Source organism: Euphorbia lathyris, chromosome 1 (assembly GCF_963576675.1).
Source record: "Euphorbia lathyris chromosome 1, ddEupLath1.1, whole genome shotgun sequence".
Classification (NCBI taxonomy): domain Eukaryota; kingdom Viridiplantae; phylum Streptophyta; class Magnoliopsida; order Malpighiales; family Euphorbiaceae; genus Euphorbia; species Euphorbia lathyris.
The window spans coordinates 127,796,096-127,802,990 of NC_088910.1; the positions used below are offsets into that span (position 1 = coordinate 127,796,096).

At 37.4% G+C, this 6,895-nt stretch overlaps 1 pseudogene; it reads left to right on the top strand.

Annotated features, from left to right (window-relative positions):
- The first annotated feature begins 2,593 nt into the window (after positions 1 to 2,593).
- On the top strand, positions 2,594 to 6,394 carry LOC136215070 (CDT1-like protein a, chloroplastic; annotated as a pseudogene).
- The last annotated feature ends 501 nt before the right edge of the window (positions 6,395 to 6,895 follow it).

Below are 6,895 nucleotides of genomic sequence, written 5' to 3' on the forward strand. Positions count from 1 at the left end.
TCTCTGTTATCCAGCCTAAAGGTCATGCATAATGTGTTAAAGTTCCAAATTATATCCCCCAAAGTTGAAAGCCATTGAACTCCCAACACTACCTCACATCCCCCTAAATTCATCACAAAGAATGGAGCAGTAAACTCTTGCCCTTGAACCTGCCAAATAAACTGCTCACACATATATTGACACTGCATTTCTTGACCATTAGCAATAGTAATTTTAACTGGGTCTATAGCTTCCAATTGGCAATTTAATCCCCTAGCCAGAGTAAGGTCTATAAAGTTGTGGGTACTACCTGAATCCACCAGAATTTGCAAGCTCTTACGTTTGTGATGTCCAACTAAACGCATTGTTTGAACAGCAGAAGAGTGAAGTCCCCCCATTGCACATAAAGAGATCATTGGTGCTTCATCAAATTCTCCTGTAACATCTGTTGGTTCTAATTCCCCTATTTCCTCTTCTGGACATTCCTGCACCATTATCATGTGCAGGTATTTCTTCTTACACTGGTGTCCTGGGGTGAACTTCTCATCACACCAGAAGCAGAGGTTCTTGGCCCTTTTATCCACGAGTTCTGCATCAGTAAGCCTTCTAGTTCTGGTTGGGAGGGTTGGTTTGGTAGTTTGGGTATTTGGTCTAGGATTTGTGTTGGAGTGTGAGTAATTAGTAAGAAATTTGGGAATATTTGGGGTTGGTAGCAAAGGAGGTTTGTTAAAGTTGGAAGATAAACCAGTACCTGGGTTTTGGGTGTGGCTAGCAGTTTGGAATTGGGAAGTAGTTGCGCGATTCTGCTGCATTTTTCCTCCTCTTGTTGCTGTTAGGTAAGCATCTTGCATCCGGGCTAGAGCATAAGCCTGTTGAAGTGTCTTAGGACCAAGCATTTGTAATGGAAACCCGATTTCGTCCTTCAAACCATTGAGGAAGCAACTGAGTATATTTGCCTCTGAAAGTGAAACCTTATGTGCACATACATCGAATGATTCAATGTAATCCAACAGCGAACCGGTTTGATTCAACCGTTTTAGGTCTGCCATGGGATCCTCATAGATCCTTTCACCAAACCTGCCAGTAACTGCCTTGACATACTCCTCCCATGGTGGATCTGCTAATTGTCCCCTGCTTCTCAAATACGATTGATGCCATTCAAGAGCCTTTCCGGCCAAATGCAGAGAAGCTAACTTCACTTTCGAACCAACCGGGGTTGCATCAATCTGGAAAAACCGGTCACAACGAAAAAGCCATCCCTCCAGATCTGTGCCATCGAACCTGGGAAATTCCACTTTGGTGAATCTTGTGGATAGTTGGTACTGCTGCTCTAAATTAGAGGAGTTGAGATTTACATAAGAATTTACCCGTGGACCAGAACTATGTGACTCACCTCCATTAACGTTCAAAGTGGAAATGAAGCTTTTGAGCTCATCAACAATGGAGCCCCTTAATTCTTCTACAACCGAGATTTGCTGTCTACTCATAAGCTCAGTTATCATCTGCTCTTGCCTCTTATTGTTCTCCACGAACATGCTCTTCACTAGGGATTTGAGGTTTTCCTCGATTTTCTTCAACTCTTGAGAACGAGTTTCAGCCATGGCGATAGCTGGTTTGGATGTGGCGAGAGATGATGAGTTAAGGAAGGATCAACTGCTCTGATACCAAATGATATCACAGAAATATAACTAAGAAAGGAGAAGGAGAAATCTGAAGTTTGAGAAGGAAGGAGAAGATTCTATTCAGTATAAATTGCATAAACGTCTTACAGCAATGAGCAAGGCTGATATAGCCGTTGTACCATCTCTCTCTCCTCTAACAGAACAGAAACAACAAAAAACAAAAGGACACGTGTCACTCACAAATTGACACCTTAATTGAATTAAACGCAAACTAAAATGATTAAAACGGCAATTGAATTCTTCCACATATCATTAGGATAATTTGTACAATTTATGACGTTAAAAATAAAATTGATTTTGACCGCAAACGTCAGTCACATTTGTACACTTTATCTTTATAATATAAATGAAATGAAAATATATTGTCAAATCAACTATCTTTATAAATTGTATTATCTTGTAAAAATTTGACAATCTTCTTTTTATAGAAACAAAATTTTAACAATCTTAATTATTAAAAAATTGTCAAAAATTAACATTTTCGGATCCAACGGACCATGCTATATCAGGAACATTTTAGGTCCTTTACATAAAAATCATAAATAAAAATAATATTATTTTTTTATGAATATTGGTAATTTAATTCTTGATATATCAAAACTATGAATTTTTATTTTAAAAATGTTAAAATATTTTTTTAAATAATTTAATTTAAGAACCGGCGATAAAAAAAAAAAAGTAAGATAATGAATTTTTTTTAACTGTCATAATATTTTAAACTTGATAAAATTGTTAATAATTTTTAAGATTTTTGTAAATTTTCCAACATTTTAGGCTTCATGGGCCAAGGGCCCAATGCCAGAATACCGCGGGAGTCAACGGCTTGAGTTGGCGCGAGTCTGACGTGGCAAATGTCCAGCTCAGCATTCCCGCCAAAAAGAAACTGCAGTATATGGGCTATGAACTTCATATCACGATTTCGAGAAATTTGACCTCACATCTCTGTATTTCTGCCGAAATGAGCAGTTCACGTTCCTCTACCCCGTCAATCCCCTTCAAATCAAAGAAACCACTCCAATCTACTCCCAAATCCAAATCAACTGATTTAATCGCCACCCAAACCCCAGATAAGCCGCCGGAGAAACTCCCTCCGCGCCTCCGGAACCGCCACGTGACTCTCTCGGTGAACGAAGTCCGGAAGGTTGCTCAAGGGAATCGAGATGGACTCGACCAGAATCAGACTGACCTGGTCGTTAACTCCGCCCGTCGACAGATCTCGTCTTGGCCCGACGATTCCACTAGCGGGGCCTGCAAATCAGAGAGTGCTGCGGCTGGTGAACCGGCTAAACTTCCGGCGAAGTAAGTTTGTGTTTTACCATTTGTTTTTGTTTTATCTTATTTGCAATGTAGACTTCCTTGCATGTTTTTTATGGTTTTTGATTCGCTCTATTTTTTTAGGTCATTTACAATTGTTCATTTGATCTTTGATTATAAGCTTTGTCTGTAAAAATTGTGAATTCTTACTAAGAATTACTTACAATCACAATGAATAACAGTGAAGAAGATTACAGATTATATACACCTAAAACACACTAGAAATTATATCAATCAATCTGCTATCAGTTGGTTGATTCCCTGCAGAACTAATGAGGGCTCATCAATCCATGTGACATTTGCCACCTCAGCATTATGCATCAACAACCAATATGCAGGATAGAATCTTGAACTAAGAACCTTCAACTGAAACTGAATTTCATATGATTTCACATACTCATTGTCAGTGTTTGTTTTTGTTTTCTCTTATTTGCAAATTGCAAATCCTTGCATGTTTTATTGGACCTTGTTTTTTTATGAAATGCTGGCTGTTTTTTGGTTAAAGCCTGGGATTTTGAATTTTTCTAATTTACATTATGAATTTATTTACTTTCAGAAACAAGAATATTTCAGATTAGTTATTGATTTCAGAACTTAGTTTCCTAGCTTCTGATTTGGCAACATGCTGGATTCTTTAATTATATAGGATATTCATGAAAGCTTTCATTTTCCTGTCACTAATTTGCTCATTGTATTCTGTTTGGGAGTACATACTTTACCTTTCATCTTTATGTATATCCCAAAGCAATGTAACTATGTATTGTATTCAAATTTTTGAATTACAGTAAATGGCCCCCAAAGTATAGAGAAAGATCTTTACATGTTGCAACAACTATTATGCTTATTCAGACATGTGTTTTTATTGCAGGTACGAGATGCTGGGCGAGTTTTTTGATTGTTTAGATAGTTCGATTCGGCTGCTGCGGTTGAAGGGTTCAGTGTCCAGTTTCACTAATATTAGCCCTAAAATCGAATGCTTATCAGATAGGTAAGTCTTGGTTTTCTTTTCTTCTTCTCAAAAATTGGTTAGCTTTAAATGAAGTATAGATTGTGATGCTAAGAATCAGATTTTTGACTGATGCCTCCTTGTGTTTATAGGAGATTTTCTCATCGGCATTTAGCTCAATTGAAATACATTATGCCTGAGGTGATTGAAGCAAAGAGGGTACTCATGCTTGATGAGCGAACCAGCTGTATGAAGCCTGAGCTTCATGTGTCTATTAACGTCAATGCTATTGAATTTGATGGCAATTTGAAATCTACCAGTAAGAATCTTCAATTGAGGATGATGTTCCGCTCACGGCTTGCAGATTTTTATAAAGCTCACCCACAGGTTTGATTTGTTCCCTCTTCTGCTTATCTCTTTTACAGTTAGTGGAAGATTGAAACCCACGTTTCTGTGAATTTATGCAAGCTGTGTTTCATTAATGTGATCTCATTTGTCATAACATAATGAATCTTGTAAACTTTATTTTAACCTTGCCTATATAATTTATAGTGTAGCACTCCAACTGAAATGAACAAAGATAAATAATCTGAAGACAATCTTGGTTTTCGTGTTACTTACATTCAGGGTGATGAAATTCCAGAAGAGTTGTTGCCAGAGCCCTTTAATAGATCAAATCAAGCTCAAGCCCCTAACTTGCCATCATCCAATGAGACATCAACTGATGCACATGTAGGCCATAGTCACAAAGCTCCATTGGCTGAAAAACAGCAACCAGCAGTTGCATCTCATTTATCAAGATCTTTCAGGAGCCACTTCTCTCAGAAAAGTACACCCATTGAAATAGTAAACACACAACAGAATCTGAAAACAGGATGCAGAGCCTCAACAAGATCTCCTCTGATGACGAAACTAGTTGTGCTGCTCCATCCCCTACTCATGTGTCTCCTTCCTATCCATTGGATGACGACAAATGTTCATCAGATTCTGATGTTTCAGCTGATATGCGTGTGCAGTGTGTCACTGCAACTCCTCACAAAGAGATAGACTCCTTAAATAGCAGAGATACTCCCAAAGAAATAGCCAGCATCCATTCAACTCCTGCTAAACTTGTTTTAACTCCATCTACATGGTCTAGAACACCAACAATACATCCACAAAAAAGATGTTATATGAGTCCAGATGATCCCTCTACCTTCTCAGAAAACAATGTAGTTAGGCGCCCATTGAAATTTGAAACCCCATCAGAGAATGTAGTGGATGAAGTTAATAATATGGAGGATGTGTCAACTGATGATGATGATGTTTTGAGTATTCTTCCCAAGAGTCTTCTGCAACCGGTAAGCCTATCTATGTTTCCCATGCTTGTTCCCCTTAATTGGTGTATGTGCTTTTCAAGCTATTGATATTTTTATCCATGGTTCACCCTCCTGGTTCAATTGTGAATTATACAACTAGTACTATGGAAATTGTAAATAATATGTTTATGAAGATGCATGTGTTAGTAGTCCTTTCAGCTTCTACATTCATGTTCTTGCCCTTTGCTAGTGTTTTTCTTCCTTATGTCTGAGAATAACTTAGATGAGATGAGCAGCATCACTTAGTAGACACAAGGCTTCTCAATGCTGTAGCTGCAATATAACAAACTCTATTTCCCTTTGCAGATAAGAGAAAAAGAAAGAAAAATCCAAGAAGAGCGGGATCCAGCCATCTCACAAGCTAAGAGACGGCAACAGATGATTGCCTGCCTTCCTAAGCTCTCTAACATGATTCATTTTTTAATTCAGTCCATAAACCGATCAGTTATCACAAAACAGGAGCTTATGCACAAGATTATTGCAAGCAATTATGATATTGTGGATAGCAGTAAGATAGTATTCTTCAGTACATAACTGCTTCTATGTTTTCTACAGTTAGGAGTTTGATCTAATCTTCAGTTATTATGTCTTTATGTTTACAGGAGAGGTTGAAGAACAGCTAAATTTGTTGCTTGAATTAGCTCCAGAATGGATTTCTCAGAAATTGACGTTCAGCGGGGATTTGCTCTTCCGGTAAGTCACAATTAGTACCTGAAACCGAATGGCTCCTAAAATGACACATAACTATGATCAAGAGATGAACTATGCTTCTTTATGTTGCTTGACATTATATTTTCTCTTAATTCACAGTATCAACAAAATGTCAAGTGCTGACACGGTACGAGCGCGTCTTGAAGAGTCAAAATGACTAGAGAACCTGTTGAAGTTATTGCAGAAGCTGTGCATTTTGTTGCAGTAGCGTTTCAAACAAGGTACATAGAAAAATTTAGGTAGTTGGAAAGAGAGTGAAAAACTAGTCCTTTCTGAAATTGTGAGCTTTTCATAATATTATTTGTAAGCATTCTCTCAGCTTGTTTATAACCTTTTGCTGAAAGAATGGCTTCAATTGTAATTATTCTTATTATCCAATTATATGACTAGGATGATTCATTCTTCTGTTTTGGTGAATCTTGACCCTGCTGCTGCTGCATCTCATCATGCTACATTCTTCAATTTTACCTTAGAAATTTTTGTATTAGTAGTTTAATTTGATATTCTGTTAATAGCCTAGATGTTATCTTCTATTAGCCGTTGTTCGAGTCGTATTCGTGTTTGGGTTCATGTTAAAAAGAGTTAACCCGAAACCAACCCAAAAACTTTCGTGTCACAATCGTGCTAACCTGTTTAGGTTAATGTCGATTTTGTGTCGTGTTTTCGGGTGACATGTAACAAAAAGTCCGCCAATATTATATTAGGGGTCATGTAATGTGTTCATAACAATTTAGGAGGTTCGAATCATATTAGGAGGTTCAAATAATAATTTTAAATATTTGTGTTATTTCGTGTCGTTTTTGGATTAGCATATCAACTCTAGCTCAATCCAAAAATTTGCATGTCATTTTCGTGTTAACCCAAAAATGACACATTGCCTATTAAGCTAAACCCAAACACTAAAA